The sequence below is a fragment of the Mustela nigripes genome, chromosome 12 (assembly GCF_022355385.1).
Source record: "Mustela nigripes isolate SB6536 chromosome 12, MUSNIG.SB6536, whole genome shotgun sequence".
Taxonomy (NCBI): Eukaryota; Metazoa; Chordata; class Mammalia; order Carnivora; family Mustelidae; genus Mustela; species Mustela nigripes.
Window position 1 is genome coordinate 141,783,200 of NC_081568.1, and position 19,768 is coordinate 141,802,967.

Below are 19,768 nucleotides of genomic sequence, written 5' to 3' on the forward strand. Positions count from 1 at the left end.
GACAAAACATGAGATAGAATAGTATTTTCTGATACATTGTTGAATTTGACTTTTCTACTGCTGACTTTCCATTGTACTTTTATCTCTTCTCTTCACATCCCATCTGGCATCTCTATGTATGTTGGCCACGTTACTTTTAGTCCATCTGAATATGTCATTTGAGAGGTGGTTGCATAGGAAACTGAGAATTGACTGTGAAACAGGGAAAACAGGTTATTTTTTTCATCTTATCTGCTGCACCTTGGGAAGACAGATTCTGTCTTTGTGTTCCCAGCATAGTTCTTGGCACATTCAGATGCAGTGTTGAGTAAATATGTGACTGATAAATGCATGGGTGATAACATGTTTGAATTGGATACTCTCTCACTCTTTCTAAAGGTCCTTCCAATTCATAAGCCCTTTCTTTTCTTTTGAACCTCTTTTTCATTTCTCCCTTAATTAATCTTTTCTTCCTGACTTTGTTTTCCTTCCTTTGTCTTTTTTTTTTTTTTAATATCTAGGATTCTTTCTCTCCAATTTTCTTTTTTTTCCCTCTTTTTAAAACAAAGAAATACAGACTTGTAATTTAAAATGACTATTTTGTTAGCAGCCTCTGATGGAGATTTTCCTATCTGCCATTTGCCTAACAGTGTGCACTTGCAGATAAATAGGAAATTTTACCTTTTTTTTTTTATCATAAGTGAAGATGAACATATTACCCTATTGTTCTTATAGTGAACACTTAATTGAAAAAGATTCCTTTGTGACTCATTTATGGGTTTAAATGGTTTGATGTTGTTGATGAGGAGGGTACCATAATGAAATACTGCCATCAGCTAACACGTGACATTCACTAAACCCTTAGGAAAGCAGGAATATGGTTATTGCATTTGCCACCTGGGGCCAATAAACCCCTTATAGATTTTTATACTTTTTAGTCATTTTATGAAAAATTTACAGAAGAATAAACACATGGGAAAAAAAACAAAAAAAAACCCTAGACTTATTAATCTAAACACAGCAATACTTTTTGTATTGAGAGAACTATGGTGTACAAACATGATAAAAGGTGCAAGAATACCATCGCATATACTTTTAGCAAAATGGGATGATTTAGGGTCTGTTTTATGGCATATATTTTTCCTTTACAGTCTTAGAAATACATTGTTCCCTCAGAAGTTCTTTAGTTTTAAAAAAATTCATAATGGGTTTCTGTTACACAAATAATCTTACTCTCATTTTTATCTCTCAAGTGCTGCTCTGACTTGTAAGACAGCTTCTTTTGTCAGTTTTCTTTGGTTTAGTGTTTTGGGGGGTAACTCAAAAATTCTGAATTCTCAATTGTGTTTGATAAAAGTAAACACAATGCAGAGAATGTCTTAGGTCTTCCTTAAGTCTTTAGAAAGATGGTGTAATACTGTAGATGATAGAATAAGAAAACCAAGGAAGGGGGCACCTGGGTGGCTCAGTGGGTTAAGTGGCTGCCTTCGCTCAGGTCATGATCTCAGGGTCCTGGGATTGAGCCCCGCATCGGGATCTCTGCTTCTCTCTCTCTCTCTGCCTGCCTCTCTGTCTACTTGCGATCTCTCTCTCTGTCAAATAAATTTTTTAAAAAAGAAGAAAGGAAACCAAGGAAGGAAATTTTACCATTCTTCTAGGCTACTCCATGATACTTTCTATCTTCCTGTTTTAGTTATTTCATACATCATTGATGGTAACGAAGATTTAATGATAAAATAATCTCTAAGATGGTGAATAATAAAATATTTCAAAAAATCTGGGAAGTATTAAGCTCTAAAGTTCCATTATGTAGCTTAGATAGATAAGACTCTCTTGATCCATACAGTAATGGCGAGATTGAGGATGAGGATGTTCTATTACATTTCTCGAAATGAGTAAAATTCCTATTTAATAGCAGGGAAACCTTAAGAATAAACGTTATTAAAAATTCACCCTTACAAATCATTAGAACTGTTTGAAAGAGAACCTCAAAAATTGATCTGACAGAGTCAGATGATATACTGAGAGTTAATAACGTACTAGCCTATTAGTGTCATTCAGAAGACAGTCCTCCTCTCTGTACCACACCTTTCCTATTCTATTCAGAGCACATAATCCGGACAGGAAGTTGAGCTTGCTGGAAAGCGGAGGAGCAGGGAAGCTTCCAAAGCCCATTTGATCACAGACTGTGGGATGGTGATGCCTACCTCGGTAGAGCTACCGGCCGATTGTAGCCCGGAGGAATTTTAGCAGCAGTGTGAGTGCCGCATTGCTCTTCATCCTCTCATTCTCCTCTCGCTGAGCACAGCCACATTAGAGAATCCATACTGAACACCGAACATTAGGCTGGGAACCTTACAAGAAGCCTGTTCTACTTCCAAAATCCAAGAGAAGGTTCTCAACAGAATCAGAGTATAGGTTTCAATTCTGAGTAGAGACCTAAGGTCCATCTCCTGGTGGGTATACACTGAATCAATAAAAGAGTTTTTCTCATTCATGTAACAGTAAAGAACTTAAAAGAAAAAACAAACAAACAAACAAACAAAAACAGAAACTAGCCAAAGAGACCTGCAAACAAACATGACAATACAAGAAATCGGGGCTATAATTCTGAATATTCTGAGAACGAGGACTTCGAAACTGATTTGCAGTAAAATGCATGATGATAGAACTTCTAAGCAGAAGGAAAAAAAAGAAAATTAAAAGAGTTGGGTAACATAAAGTGGAGTTGCAAGGATGCTAAAATGGTGCTATAAATCAAGTTCTTATCAGAGTGCTGAAGAAAGTTCTGGCATTGTAGAAATCGCGTCCAGGTTGTGGACGAGAAACTTGAAAATAGAACTAAAATAAGAAAGGAAATAAAAATGCAAAGGCAGGTAATGACATCCATCCCAAGATTTTTCAAAAGTTCAGAAAAAGTACAATGGGGGAACAGTTCATATCAGTAATATTTACTAATGGAGATACTCCTTGATACCAGCTTCCTAACTAATAATTAGTATATTATAGTCATTTAGTCAGTATTTATTGACCACATGGATCCTGGAAAAATTAATTGATTAGCTAAGTGTTGTCAAATGATAATCTTTAACCAAATGGGGCTGGCAGATATTTTATTTGGCCTGTATGATGTCACTTTAAGAAAAAAATGTTATGCTGATATTAAATAGTGTGACTTAACAAATTCACCTGAAAAATTTGGCTGTTTGGGCACACTTAGACCCTATTTCCACATGGCACCTGTTTTTTGATTATGAGTAGTAGCTACTCCCTTTACATGGGGCTTGTATTTTGACTCAGGGCCTACTTCACTACTTGTCTAGACACTGGAGTTACTGGAGTTTGTGACCACTCCCCTCCTTTTTACAACAAAGAAAAAGAACCAGTAAGAGCACATTGAATGGCTTATCACAATGCAAGTGTAAATATGAAGAGAGGTCAACAAGTCTAGACATATTCTGGCAAAACAATTAATTACAAAGATCAGGAATAAATTTTTGCAAGTATCTGTGCTAAAAATATGGTTTACCTGCCAAGTAGAAGTCAGAATGAATTTAGTTTTACTCTTCAACAGCAAATATAAGACAGTAATGGAGAAATAATTATGAAGTTTCAAGGGAAAATTTTACACTTTAAACTTTTTATTCATTGTTTTTGGCTATGTAACATTTTTTGGGGGGGACCTTACAAACACATTGCCAACAGGCTACTAAAAAATATATAGGTATACATACATTTTACAGTCAGGTAGAGATCAAGACTTATGAATGTTTAAAGGACAGTGGTTAGCTCTGAAGCCATTTAAACATAGAATTGCCAAAATAATTAGTGCATGTGTGGCCACAACACTGAGTTGTAATGGCAACATCATTTCACAAGCAGAAAAATAATAACACAAACACATATCCCAAACTCCAAACCCCACACTAGCAAAGGTTAAAAAAATAGACATGTCATCAAAAGGTAGTAATAACATGCTGAGTGATTACTTGTGCATAAAAAGAGATTTAGCATGGGTTCCTGGTGGCTCAGTGGGTTAAGTCTCTGTCTTGACCTCAGGTCATGATCCCAGGGTCTCAAGATCAAGCCCCACATCAGGGCATTCTGCTCAGCAGGGAACCTGCTTCCTTCTCTGTCTCTTTCTCTGCCTACTTGTGATCTCTGTCAAATAAATAAATAAAATCTTAAAAAAAATAAAAAGATTCAACAGATACCATTTAGTTCATAATGTTGGTAATCAAATAAATCCAGGTTTTGAAAAAATTTAAAGCTAAACAACATATACAAAATAGTAAGAAACAAAACAACACCTAACAGTCTAACAGTGATGGTCTCACGTGATACCCGAAAAGAGAAAATTCACTAAAGGAACAATATAATTACTGGTAATCACAAATTATCCTGTTGAAGTAATCATTGACAAGAGTTACCAATTCCTAAATAAGGAATTATATATAGTGTCAAATGCTGCCAGTCAGGTGTGTACTTTGTGTTACTTTTTCCCCTTCTGTTGGCTAACCAGTTTAATTCACAACATAGTCATACAGAAGTGGATATTGTGACGACTGCTTTTAAAATTAAAGTTCTTTTTTTAAAACATTTTTTTTTAAGATTTTACTTATTTATTTGACAGAGACACAGCGAGAGAGGAAACACAAGCAGGGTAGTGGGAGAGGCAGAGGCAGGCTTCCTGCTGAGCAGGGAGCCTGAGGTAGGGCTCAATCCCAGGACTCAGGGACCATGACCTGAGCTGAAAGCAGCTATTCAATGGACTGAGTCACCCAGGTGCCCCTAAAATGAAAGTTCTTCTGAAACTCCCTCCTTCCTTACCTCCCCCAACCCCATAGTATATCATTAGTCATCCCTCACAACCCTGAGGCAGCAGCTCATTCTGCCCGTGGGTCCTATCCCCATGCTTTAATAAACCATCATTTTCACCCCCCCCCAAAAGAAAAAGAGAGAGAGAGAGAGAGAGATGAAGAATAAGAAACAGAATTTGGGTAGTTTGAAACAATCTGCCCAGTAGTACTGAACAGCATGAGAATTTTCATCCCCAGCATCAGGGTACTCTTCTCACTAGGGGTGATTCAGTAGGATGACTAGGACTGACCTCTGGTACCAGTAAATCAAGGACTCCACCCAAACTGAGACGGTAAATACATTTGAGTGATATTTCCAAAAGAGTTTTGAAATTGATTTTGTTAAAAAAAAAAAAAAAGGAAGGGGAGGGGAATTGTGTTCAATCTTTTTAATACTTCCTTATGTTACTGTTTTATTTAAAAAACATTTTAATGAGTGTCTTGGGAGTAGAGACTACAGTCATCTTATTGCTTACGTCATAAAGAAAATGCATACTTAGATCACTGTTCCCCTTAAGGTTTGGTCAGCAAGCCATTTGAGTTCTAATTTTTGAGGGGGTTGATAAATCTAGAAGTGCATCGAGCCCACCGTAGTCTTCTTCAATTGAGGGGTCTAGAGGTGAGGCCATGGAAATTTAGGGTCTTAATAAGTTCCCCAAGTGACATTAATATATAATGGAATGTGAAGACTACTGTTACTTCTTTTTCTTTTCTTTTTCCTTTTGTGAATCCTCCATTCATGTCTTTTTTTTTTTAAATGCAGTATAGTTGACAGACAATATTATATTAGTTTCAGGTATATAACATAGTAATTTGCTGAATGTATATATTACACAATGCTTACCGTGATTGTATAGTTACCATCTATCACCATACAAAGTTATTGCAATAGTATCAACTGTATTTCCTATGCTGTACTTCTCATCCTTATGACTTAGAACTGGAAGTTTGTGTCTCTTAATCCCCTTCATTTATTTCCCCCCATCTCTCCACCCTACTTGCCTCTCTGGCAATACCACTCTGTTCCATTTATGAGTCTGCCTCTCTGGCAATACCACTCTGTTCCATTTATGAGTCTGCTTTTGACTTTTTGTTCATTCATATTCTTTTTACATTCCACATACAAGCACATTCATACAGTGTTTGTCTTTTAAAATCTGACTTATTTCACTTGTCATAATACCATCTAGATGTATCTATGTAGTCACAAAGCATTATTGCTTTCTCCGGCTAAGTAATAATCCATCATCCATATGTATTTCACATCTTCTTTATCTAATGATGAACACTGAGGTTTCTTGCATATCTTTGCAGTTGTAAATAATGCTTCAGTAAATGTAGGGGCAATATATCTTTGTGAATTAATGTTTTCATTTTCTTTGGATAAATATTCAGAATTGGAATTACTGAATCACATGATATTTTTTAAATTTTTGAGGAATGTTCATTCTGTTTTTCATAGTGGCTGCACCAATTTACATTCCCACCAGTAGTGCATGGGGGTTCCCTTTTCTACACATCTGTGCCAATACTTCTTACATCTTGTCTTGCTGATACTAACCACACTGACAGGTAGAAGGTGCTATCTCATGGTGTTGATTTGCATTTCCCCAATAATGAGTGATGTTGAGCATCTTTTCATGTGTCTGTTGGCCATCTGTACATTTTCTCTGGAAAAATGTCTATTCAGGTTCCCTCATTTTTTTATTAGATTGTTTCAGTGTTGAGTTATATGACTTTTTTATTATTTTGGGCATTGACCCTTTATTGGACATACTATTTGCTAATATCTTAACCTGTTTAGTAGGTTACCCTTTTGTTTTGTTGATGGTTTCCTTTACAATGCCAAAGTTTTTTAGTGTGGGTTGTCCCAATTGTTTATTTTTGGTCTTGTTTTCCTTATCCTGAGAAGACAGATTCAGGAAAATACTGTTAAGGCTAGTGTCCAAGAGAATACTGCCTATATTTTCTTTAAGAAGTTTTATAGTTTCAGGTCTGAAATTTACATTTTTAATCCCTTTTGAGTTTATTTTTGTGTATGGTATAAAAAAGTGGTCCAGTTTCATTATTTTGCATGTACTGTGCAGTTTTCCCAATACCTTGTATTGACAAGGCTGTCTTTTCCTCACTGTATATTCTTGCCATCTTTGTGATAAATTGACCATAAAAATGTGGGTCTGTTTCTGGGCTTACTATTCTATTCCACTGATGCATATGTCTTTTTTTGTACTAGTACCATACTGTTTAGATTACTAGAGCTTTGAAGTATAGATTGCACTTGGAATTGTGATCTCTTGAGCTTTATTCTTCTATTTCAAAATGACATTGGCTATTTTTTGTGTGTCTGATTCTATACAAATTTTAGGATTATTTGTTCTAGTCCTGTGTAAAATACTATTGGTATTTTGATAGGGATTGCATTAAATCAGTAAATTGCTTTGCATAGTATATAGACATTTTAACAGTATTCAGTCTTTCAATCCATGAGTGTGGTATATCTTTCCATTTATTTATGGCATCATCATCTTTTTTTTTCCATCATAGTCTTAAGAATTTTCATAGTACAGATCTTTTAGCTTCTTGGTTAAATTTATCCTTAGGTGTTTTATTCTTTTTTGATGTAGTTGTATATGGAATTGGTTTCTGAATTTCTCTTTCTCCTAGTTCAGTATTAATGTATAGTAACAACAGATTTCTCTATATTGATTTTTAAAAATTTTTTATTTTTTATTAACATACAATGTGTTTTAAGCCCCAGGGATACAGGTCTGTGAATCACCAGGTTTACCCCCTTCACAGCACTCACCATAGCACATACCTTCCCCAATGTCCATAACCCAATCACCCTCTCCCCATCCCCCTCCCCGTGGCAACCCTCAGTTTGTTTGGTGAGATTAAGAGTCTCTTATGGTTTGTCTCCCTCTATATTGATTTTTTATGCTACAACTTTACTGAATTCACATACTGTTTCTAACTTTTACTTGAAACAGTTACTACTTGTTTCTAACTAGTCTTTGGGGTTTTCTATAACTATCATGTCACCTGCAGATAGTCAAAATTTCAGTTATTTTTTTTGGCCAATTTGGATGCCTTTTATTTCTTCTTACTTGATTGTAGTGTCCATGACTTCCAGTACTATGTTGAATAAAAGTGGTGAGAATGGACAACTTTATGTTGTTGCTGATCCTATAGGAAAACCTTTTAGGTTTTTATCTTTGAGTATGATGTTAGCTGTAGATTTGTCATGTATGACTTTCATTGTGTTGAAGTATGTTTCCCTAAACCCACTTTTTTTTTTTTTTTTTTTTTTAAGGAATGGATGTTGAATTTTGTCAAATACTTTTCCTGCATCTCATGATGATCACGTGAGTTTTTTTGCATTTTGTTAATGTGGTATATCACACTGAATGAATTCTAGATGTTGACCTTTTCTTGCATCCTTGAAATAAGCTCTACTTGATTTTGGTGAATTATCTTATTTTAATTTGGTTTCCTAAGATTTTGTTGAGAATTTTTACATCTGTGTTCATCAGCACTACTGGTCTATAATTGTCTTTTTTTTTTTTTTTTTTTTTTTGTAGTGTCTGTCTGATTTGGTATCAAGATAATGCTCACCTCATGGAATAAATTTGCTAGCATTCCTTCTTCTTTTTCTTTTGTTTTTTGAAATACTTTGAGAATTATAGGCATTAGCTCTTCTTTAAATTTTTGATGGATTCACTTGCAAAGCCATCTGGTTCTGAACTCTTGTTTCTTGGGAGTGTTTTGGTTACTGGTTCAATTTTGTTAGTAGTAATCAGTCTTTCCAAATTTTTTATTTCTTCCTGATGCAGTCTTAGAAGATTGTGTGTTCTGGGAATTTTCCTCTTTCTTATAGGCTGTTTAATTTGTTGGTGTATAATTTTTCATAGCATTCCCTTATAATCCTTTGTATTCCTCTGGTATCAGTTGTAACTCTTCTTTCATTTCTGATTATTTTGTGTCCTGTTTTTGATCAACAGTGCTAAAGTTTATCAACTTTGTTTATCTTTTCAAAAAAGGAGCTTATTCCATTGATCTTTTTCTATTGTTTGTTTAAGTCTCCATTTCATTCACTTTCATTGTGATCTGTATTATTTTCTTCCTTCTCCTAACATTTGGCTTTGTTCCTGTTTTAATTCCCTTAGATCTAAGATTGGAGTTGTTTTTCTTGTGTCTAGAGGTAGGGCTATATTGCTACAAACTCTTAGCACTGCTTTTTTGTTTCCCAAAGTCTTTGAAACATCGTGTATCCATTTTCATTTGTCTTTCACTTTCATTTCTGTCATTTGATTTTCTTTTTGATTTCTTCATTGACTGCTCAGTAGCATGTTGTTTAACCTTTTGTGTTTAGCCTTTATATAGTTTCTAGTTTTTTCTTGTAATTGATTTCTAGTTTCACCCTGGTGTGGTTAGAAAAGTTGCTTGATATGATTACAAACTTCCTAAATTCCTTGAAAATTGTTTTGTGGCCTAATGTGTAATGTATCCTGAGGATCGTTCCATATGCACCTGAAAAAAATATTTATAGATGGAATATTTTGTTTATATCTGTCCATCTGGTCTAATATGTTGTTCAAAGACATTGTTTCCTCATTGATATCTTGTCTGCATTATCTACCCATTGATGTAAGTGGGGTGTTCATGTCCCCTACTGTTAACTGTTTTACCATCAATTTCACCCTTCATGCCTGTTAATTGAAGAGCGCTTTTTAGAAAAAATGGAAATAAAGCTAGGATCTTCGTAACTCAGTAGCATTTTGGTTTTTCTGTTACCCTTTCTGGTAGGCAGCTTCTAAACTAGCTCCTAAGTGATCTTGCTTCCTGGTGTTCTCTCCCTCGTGTATCTTCCTTCCCTTAGGTAATAACTGGATCTTCTGAATTACCCATGGTGAACAGAATGTAACAAGGGTATGGAATGTCTCTTCTGAGAATAAGCTGCTTAAGTACAATAGCACAAGTCTTGGGTGTGCTCTCTCTCCCTTTGCCTGTGGCCACAGCTAGTTCACCCTGCGGGAAGCTAACTGCGATATCATGAGGTAGACCCAAGGAGAGGCCTAGGACAGTGAGCTTGATGTCAAATTCTTCAGACCCAGTTAGTCCTTTCAGATGACTGTAGCTCCTGCTGACAGCTTGAATACGCCCCTCATCATGAGGACCCTGAGCCAAAGGCACTCAGTTCCACTATGCCTGGATTCCTGACCCATAGAAACTGTGAGATAATAAATACATGTTGTCTTAAAGCTGTAAGTAATTTGCTACACGATGCACAGCTAATTCTTCCTTAAGGCATAAGACACAGGATTGTTCTCTAGCATACTTATGATTCCAGCCATTTCTGTAGTTTTCTCTTTGGACTGTTATTTCCCTAGCTTCTCCTCTTATGTTCTCATCATGATCCCCATGACCTAGTTTCCTCACCATGTAATGGTCTTTGACTCAGATCTCTATTTATAGTCTAGGCAGATGCTAGATCAGGTCAGTTTAGGCGGTAACCTGGTCCCTTAATGTTGAGATCCAGGCAGACCGACACAAGTTGTTGCTATTGAACGTTATTTCCGAACACTGTTAGTATTCAACATCAAATTTCTCCATTTAGCTATATCTTAAGGGATATTTGAAATGCACTAACATACTGTTTTCCTTTCAAGAGGTTGAGTTACTTGGGCCAGCTGAGTTTATAGGATTAGAAATTATTTGAGTGGTATTTACACAGAACTCATAGTTAAGTGCAAAGAAAAGATAAGCCTTCTAAATGTGAGACTGTAGAGCTTAAAAAGAGGTCAATTTAGGGTCTGTGGGGACACAGTAGTTTTTATGAAGCTGGTCTATTAGTCACTTAAGCATTGTGTGGCATTTTCTAACCCTACCTAATTTGGCACAAATATGCAATGCAAACTTGAGGTAGAAAAGTATCATTATCACTAACCTATTTCCTTTCTTAGGATATTGAGAAATTTCTTTGCATAGCCAAACTCCTAAAGTAATTGCCCAAGAGTAAATCTGTTGATATGGCAATAAGATGATGTAGAGGGCATGGTGCTATCCTCTAAATTTTTCTTAAACCCGCTGAGCTGTGAGGACTCGATCTAATGTACTCTGTTGTGGCCTGAACCTCTGCTGGGAGTACATGATTAACAGTGTTGTGAAACAATGCTGACAAGGACTTTGGCCAAGAACCTCCCTGTAGTATATGGTAGCTAGACAAAGACTTTGCCTGCTGATGCCAAATCAGCCATTGTGCTCTGTCAAAACTACTAGTCAAGCTGTTTATTTGCCACCAGGGAGAGAAAATGACCTGAAGATTGCCTGGGTTTTGCAATTTATGACTAGCTCTCCTGGCATCATGAAGACAGACGTACTGCTGCAGCTCTGTATTTCCACTTCTGTTCCCTAAGCTAATTGTTTGTATTAACAGTGAAGTGATTAAAAACATAGGCCTAGAGGTCAGGCGTCTAGTCCCATCACTTAGTTCTGTGTCCTTGCCTGGAGTATTTGAATTCTCAGTCTCAGTTTTCTCATCTGTAAATGGGTATTGTAATAGTACCTAACTCAGAGTAGGAGAGGGTCAAGAAGATAAAAGGGGAAAATATATGGAAAACTCTTAAAGTATTGGCTGGCATGTAGCAGTTAACAGAAGTAGATAGTAGGGGCACCTGCATGGCTGAGTTTGTTAAGCATCTGATTCTTGATTTTGGCTCAGGTTATGATCTCAGGGTCCTGGGATCGAGACCCTCATCTAGCTCGAGGCTCAGTGGGGAGCCTGCTTGGTACTTTTTTTTTTCTCTCTCTCTTGCTGCCTCTCCTCCTCTCTAAAAATAAATAGATCTTTAAAAGAAAAAAGCCAATACTAGTATTTTTACTATTAATATTACTAATAGCTCTCAATTCAGTAAAATTACACATAAGCTTCAGTGAAAAATCCTTTTATGAGCAATCATGTTGTAATTCTGCTTCTCTTTACTTACATAGTTAAGATATTGAGCCTTCTTAAGAGGCTATAGTTCTGATGACAGTTGAGACTTTAATTTCAAAATTTAAAGTGCATTATTAAAGTTAAAGACAAAATTAAATATGTAATTCCAAATGTACTCTTAGTACTTAACTCTAAAATTTGGGGGTCTTACATTGTGTTTTTACAAACGGCTTTTAACTTAAAATGTACCCATTTTACATATGTCAGTATTTTCTGTTTACTGGAAACCAACACATCTGGGTTCTCTTTCAACTTTGAAAAGCTGTCCCAACTGTAACACTTTTTATATACTCTTTCTTCTAATAAATTGTTCTTGGTGCTTTTTTCATTACTAATGAAAAAGTTTTCCAGCTCCCCTCTAAATCTGCATAGATAAGGAATCATGTGTTTGTAATGCAGGTGCATACCCCAAGCTTAAGTGCTTTTTTGATGAAGAATAAGGAGAAGTAACCAGATGTTCATTTTTCTGCCAGCATGATCAGCATTTAACTGGGAATCCTGAATTTGTTTCGTCTTTTTTCTTTTCTTTATTTTTTCCCCTTAGAGAGAGTTATAATTGAACCACCCCCCTACATGAGGGTCACGGTAGTCAGAATGTCCATCTGTTGTTAGGGTGTGCACATCCTAAATTTAGTTGAGGAAGTGCAGGTTGGAAGCAGATCTGGATCCTTAGATCCAGAGGTCTTAGCTGAGTCATTCCATTAGTCACAGAATCTGACTGATTAAATTTTACTTGAGATTCTTGATTTAGTGGCATTTACTCTAATGTGACAAAAAGGTCTTTGGTTTAGTTACAAGAATATCCTTAAAACTATCTTGTATTTTGAGAAGACCTCATCACCATCCATCTTTCTTGCAAATGAATATGTGTCAAAATTATTATTGTAGTGACTAAACCTCCTAACCTTTTCTTAGAATTATGGGTTTGAAACTCCACTTTCATTTCTATATATAATGACAGCACTCAGAACAGCCTTAGAATTTGCAAAGATTCCCAAACCAAGGGATGTTTGATACTTCTATCAATTACTGTAGTTTTGGAAAGGCATTTACCCAGGAGGGATATTAAGTGAACAGTAGGTGGGTGTTCTAAATTTGCTCGTTTCAGAGCTGTACAATGATGCTGTGGATCTCTGGTATATTGTAAAATATTAGGCCACTATATGGTTCAAACCCGAGGTAACTCTGTTGTTATTCCCCAGAAAAAGTATTGTACTCTTTGAAGTGGATTAATTAAATCATTCATTCAATGATTATTTATTCAGCTGATGAATTTATTGACTTATTTTGAGTTCTGTAATTATAGTAGTGAACAAAGAGGTTTCTTTTGTAATAGAACTTACTTTTTAGTGGGAGGAAAAGAACAAAAAACATCAACACATGTGTGTCAGAGAGCAAAAAATAGAATGGGGAAAAATAAAAATGACAAGAAACAGGAATATATGAAGGTCAGGAAGGGATGGGGAAATTAATGTAGGTAAGATCTCTACACAAGAAGTATGTGCTGGAGCATAGAAGGAAATAAGACTAGTTCACATTTAGGACATGCCACTAGACAAGGGCACGATTGGCTTGATTAAGGAACAGTGAGTGATAAGGCTAAATGTGGCTGAGGCAAAGTGAGCAAGGGGGAGGTATTAGGGGATGAAGTCAAAGGGTAAGGGTGAAGGAGTTGCCATATTGGACATAGGAGGAGATCATTAGGCCTCTGGCTTCTGGTTTGATTGACCTGGCAAATACCAGATACTCTTGAACAAAGGAAGGAGATGAATTATCTTGTGTTTTAAAGGGATTGTTTTGGTTGCTCTAGGAAAAGACACTGGAAAAAAAAAAAAATAGGGCATGAAGAGAGGCTCAGGACCAATTAGTAGTCCAAGTAGGATGAGAACTGAAAATTGGCCATTGGATTTAGCAGTGTGAAGAACATATTGTGACCTTGATAAGAAGGTCGTCATCACATAGCATTTTACATAAGTGTACCCTGAGATGGATTTTTGCATGCTATATTAGGGATCAACTCCTGTGGAAGGAGAAGAAGAAAGCAGGATAGAGTAGAGGATGAATTTGAGATGTCATGTGTTTGAACTGTGATGCAAGCTCAAAAAAAAAAAAAAAAAAAAAAAAAAGCCTGGGGCATTCAATGGAGGGCTGTGAATATACAAATGGAGTCTCAAGAATATTTTGCATTAAATATCTGGGTTTTTCTAAGCCTGCAAAAATCGATTGTTGGCTGTATGCTCACCCACCAGGAGAGGCATGTGCTTGGGTTCAGGCAGCTTTCTGCAACTGAGGCAAATCCTAAAGTAACTGAGAGCTGTAAGCTGTTTGTGCAATGATCCAGTGGTAAGGGAAAATGTCAGCACAAGAGAGGGGGAAGTCACTGGACTGATGTCACTTTGAAGGTGAAGGAAAATGGCATCTAGTTGACCTTTGTGCAGAGTAGTGATTATCAAAGCATATGCATATAATTATGTCAATCTCATCCAGTTTAATATCTTTAGTGACATAAAGTTTATGTTTATTAGAGGAAAACTCTGTAAGGAAATCCAAAGACTATGTTTTTCATACTCATTTTAAAAGGTCCTTTTGCAGGTGAGCCCAGCATTGTTTTCTTTTACAGATTTTTTTTTATGAATTATTCACTTCATCAACATGTAAAAATATCATGCTGCCATTATAGTTAAAATTTGATTGGACAGAAGTGCATCATGATGAACAATAATTATTTTTCTATTTTGTGCAATTTGGTTATTCCCCAAAAAAATCTGTAGTAGCAGCAGCATACTTTTTCCTACAATGGAGCCTGAAATGTAGGCTTCAGGAATGGATATGAGGTAATACTAACATCTGGAGTAGAGTAACTGGGTAAGAATCAGTGACACATGAAGGAAGTCATGTATTTTCCTTCAACTCACCTGCTTTTCAGTATGGAACATGCTAGATATATGAGCACAGTAAACTGAACAGAAACTTAAGTATGGAACATACAACAAATTCAAAACCTGTGTACATTAACGTGGCTGTACCTCAGTTCATCTCTTCAAGTCTAAAAAAGAGATATTATTCTAACTTCCTGACTTCATAGTGAACACAGATTTAAACATTTTACATCAGAAATCAATAAAATTAGCAGTACTATGCCATTCTGGGCAGGTCAGTGAATGCACTAGCAAACTTACCTGTTGAACTAAGGTTCACTCCACTTAAGAGGGCCGCTTAGGCAAGAGTAGTTTGAGGTAGAGTGAACTCATGTGGACTTGTAAACTTTTGAGAAGTTAGTGAGAAAAGACATAGAAATTTCTCATCTGGACGTCACTGAATAGTACAGTAAACAGACACATGAGAGCAGCAGTTGATGACGTCTGAATGTTTCTTCCAACCTTAGGATTCTCTTCAACTCTGTCCCAGAAGCACTCTTTGCTGATGGCTGAACCACTTTATTTCTCTACGCCTCACTTCTCTTCCTGATAAATTTGTGAATGTTCTTGTAACACATCTGGTGAAGTGGTTGTAAGGAAACCTATCCCTAAAGATTATTTTCACCCATAGTTTTGATTCAGCAGAGGTCTATCAGCTGACAATAAAACATCCCCATATTTTCCCAAGCCTCTTTCTCAAAAAGTAAAAGAGGATGCACATCTATGAATAGCTCATCATTATGGATTATCAAGGCCATGAACAGAAAGAAAGGAATCGTAAAAATCAGGCACCCTGAAAGAAACTCAAAATATAGTTCACAGTGGATTCCATTGGTAGCTTCTCCTTTTCATTTCAGTCCAAGCTTAATTCCAATACCCAGCAACTATTACAGATAGGGCATTCCTTTGCCAGGAATGTTCTTCTTGCCACAAGTTACGCAAATCACTCTCTCTCATTCAGTATTCTTCAGTTACATCAAGACTCACGGATGTTTTTTAACTCACAAATCCAGTAGGATTTATAGTTTGCAAAAGATTCTTCTAGATGTAATTAAAAAGTCAGGTATTTTTCACAATTTTGAATTGTCTTATTCTCTCACTCATACTTAGCTCAGTGTTCTGCCATAAAAGACCCTAGGTAAATGCCCTCCAGATGCAGTCATGAGTTTTCTAAAGGAATACTTTGTGTATCCTTAAAGGGCACGATCCAGATCTGGTTAAATATATGGCTTTTAAATCAACATATACCCTTTTAGACTTTTAATCAATTATATTTCTAAGGATTGACTGCAGTTTGCATTTTTCAAAGAGCTTTGGCCTAGATAATTTGGATTGATTAACCTGAAAGTGAAATTGGCAGCCACTGTTTTCACTGTGAAGTCAGTGAAAAGCAATTAAAAAAAAAAATTCCTCACAAAGGAATACAGTTTTTTCTCTTTAACTTAAATCTTAAAAGAGTTCAGAAACAAAATACAGCAGAAATAATTATCTGCTTGTTTAAGAAATATTCTTTGATGCTCTGGGGTTCTAAATAATAAACAAAAGCCATTTATTTCAAACTAAAGTCTTGACAAATCTTGAAACTGAATAATGATCTTGAAATCTGAAATTGTCTTGAAATCTAAAATAATCTTACATCATAATCTCAAAACTAAAATCTTAACATAAATAATGGTATGTGCATAAGGACAACTCACCTCTAAAAGATAATTTCTGGATTAATAGTGCATCTTAAAAACATGGCAGTACCTACTAAAATTGAAAAACATGATTGAGGGGGTACATGAGTGGCTCAGTGGGTTAAGCCTCTGCCTTCGGCTCAGGTCATGATTTCGGAGTCCTGAGATCTCCCTCTGTCCATCCTTCTCCCCACTTTCTCTCTCTCTCTCAAAAGAAAAAAAAAAAGTCAATTAAATCAACCTAGTATATATTAGACACCTAATATATACTTAGTTCCATGATAATAAGATAGTCCAGTAACTTACAAATTCCTACTTTCAAGAAGCTTATGAAGTAGAAGGAGAATAAAGAAATGAATTATATACATAAAAATGACACAGTGTGTATTAAAAATGTTAAAATCTGGAATAATATTGAAGTTTGAATGGGGTGAGGTGGTAATTTTGGCGAGGATACAAGCTGGAAAAAAAAAATCAAATAGGCCGGAAACCCAATAGAGGCTTGGGAAATAGTGAATCACACAGTTTAGTTTAAGTATTGGCACAGGTGTAGAAACAGGAAGACCTTAAGCTGGCATGGTTGCCTGGAGGCATTAAGCACACTTTTTTTCTACAAACATGTAGAATTAAAAAACAGGATACTGACTTCCAAATCACAATAGGAAGTAAAAGGAAATGAAACATTTCTTTCTAATTATTTTTGCTATAAAACATTGTTCTGTTAAGAGTGAGCATCGAGCATCATACTCATTCAGGACTTTTTTTTTTTTTTTAAGAGAAATAAGATGCAGATGAGTTTTGGGATTAATGGAAGCTACAAGTCATCAGAAGATATTACAGCTTCCATCCTCTATGCATTAAATAAACTGGTAATATAACATTTAGGAAAAAGTGTTAAAAATTCCAGTGTGAATTAACAAGGAAGCCAATTAATAGCAAATGTTAATATATATCACTTTCTGTTCTGCCAAGAACAGAAGTATCAAGAAAGTAGTATTATAACGTTTCCAATGGATAGAAATGAGTATCTATACCTTATAAATGTAGATCATGGCTCTGCTCAAACATTCACTTGGTATAGATAAAATTGGAATAAAAATTAGTCAACATATAACAGAGTCAGATTAATAGAGAAGTTGATAGTGACTGCTTTAGTGCAGCACTGATAAGACTTTTTTTTTTTTTTTTAAAGATTTCATTTATTTATTTGTAAGAGACAGAGGGAGAGAGAGCAAGCGAGCACAGGCAGACAAAGAGGCAGGCAGAGGCAGAGGGAGAAGCAGGCTCCCTGCTGAGCAAGGAGCCCGATGTGGGACTTGATCCCAGGACCCTGGGATCATGACCTGAGCCGAAGGCAGCTGCTTAACCAACTGAGCCACCCAGGCGTCCCAGAGGGAGAAGCAGGCTCCCCGCCAAGCAAGGAGCCCGATGTGGGACTCGATCCCAGGACGCTAGGATCATGACCCGAGCCGAAGGCAGCCGCTTAACCAACTGAGCCACCCAGGCGTCCCACAGTCTAAGACATTTTGCAATGATGAATGTGGCTGAGTATTTCAGATGTTGCTGCTGTGACTGAGGAATAGAACTTTTAATTTTCCTTCATTTTAATTGATTAAAATTCAGTCACATGTAAGACAGTGGCTTATATATTGGGTCACCCACTTCTAGCATTTTCTGTGTTTATGTTTCCAAGTGGCTGAATTTAAAAAATTTCCCCATCCATCATTAGTTTTAGGCTTTGTTGAAAGGTGGATTCAAAAGTGATGTGTGTTGTTTCTGACTTAAAGAGTAATGCATGCTTCATTTGTAGTCTAAATTCCAGTTTTGTAGATGTTCTTTGGCAGCATACAGCGCAATGTAGTAAGGATTTGTAATGTCAGTCAACAATAGCCCAATTGCAGAAGACAATTAATACTGTTGGATTTCTGTCTAGAGACTATAACAGGCACTACGCATTTGAGAATGTTTGATTAGAAATAGTATCAGTAGGTTACCAAAAAGGAATCAAATGATGCCCTGCTAATAAAACAAGGAATAACTAAGATAAACTAAGATAAAGGTCCGTTCATCTGTCTTTCTCTCTCTCTCTCTCTCTCTCTCCCTTCCTTCCTTTCTTTTTCTTTCTCTTTTCCTTTCCTTTCCTTTTCCTTCCTTCCTTCTTCTCTCTTTCCCTCCTTGCTTCCTTCCTTCCACCTTTCTATCCTTCTTTCCTTCTTTTTACTATAATGTTTGTCTAACATGAGCTAAGCGCTTCTTAGTTTTCTGAGAACTAATGAAAAATAATTTAAGGATTTAAACATCTTTCTTTCTTTATTAAATATATGTCATGGATGTTAATGCATTTTTTATCACCTGACTAAGCGGAAAAGCAGTACACCATTTCAAATGCCCCAATTGTCCGAAACTTGAAATTGCTCAGTAGCTGATGAGTTTTAGAAGGCAGGAAGTGATTTATCATGAGAGTCATTTGAAAGAATTCGTGCAAGATCAGTTTCCTAACCTGAACATGTAACAAATTCTTCCTTAGGACACTTTCAGAATCATGTATTCTTTTTCCAAAGAACACAGACATGGGTCTCAGCTCTCAAGAAAATAAATGAATCAAATCATGCCAGTGACCCATATATGAAGCTACCACCAAAACAAAGGAGTTTACGTCATTGGGTTAAAACATGAATAATCAAATATGGTCAGGAAAACAGAACATAGATACAAACAATATGCAAAAACCAGAACTATCAAAAGCATTGTGAGAGACGTATTTTCTTGAGATTAAAAATAATTGTATAAAATTAACTAATTCTGCTACAGAGCATTTGAACTGCAAAAGCACCAGGTCTAGAAGTATTTCCTGAAGTGTGAACCAGGTATAAATTATAATTTTATCCTCTGGATAATGAATTGGAAACAACCTGTTGGTACCTTCATACTCAGGTTGGAGCATTACATGTCACTGAATGAACAGTAATAGTATCAGATACTACTCTCCATTCCAGTTATAGTGTTTGACTTCTTTGACTAGACTAAGATTATATAGTAACCCAAAAAATGGCAAGTGACATTCATATCGGTGTGTGTGCATATATGTATGTATGTATTATATGTATATTATATTATTATTATATTATATTATATGTATATTGTACTATATATTATATATTATATATATAATATATATTTATATATTTATATTATATATTATATATTATATATATAATATATATTTATATATAATATTATATATTATATATTATATATTATAATATTTATATATTATATTATATATATATTATTTATATATTATATATATATATTTATATATTATATAAAATTCATTTA

General features: G+C 35.7%; 1 long non-coding RNA gene across 4 annotated transcripts in view; it reads left to right on the top strand.

Moving 5' to 3' along the window:
• The window catches only part of LOC132028039 (uncharacterized), a 440,338-nt gene that overhangs the window by 360,108 nt on the left and 60,462 nt on the right, over positions 1-19,768 (top strand). For all 4 annotated transcript variants that reach the window (XR_009407334.1, XR_009407335.1, XR_009407332.1 and 1 more), the window contains one exon: positions 8,152-8,203. This is a non-coding gene — a long non-coding RNA (uncharacterized LOC132028039). The remainder of the gene's footprint in view (positions 1-8,151; positions 8,204-19,768) is intronic.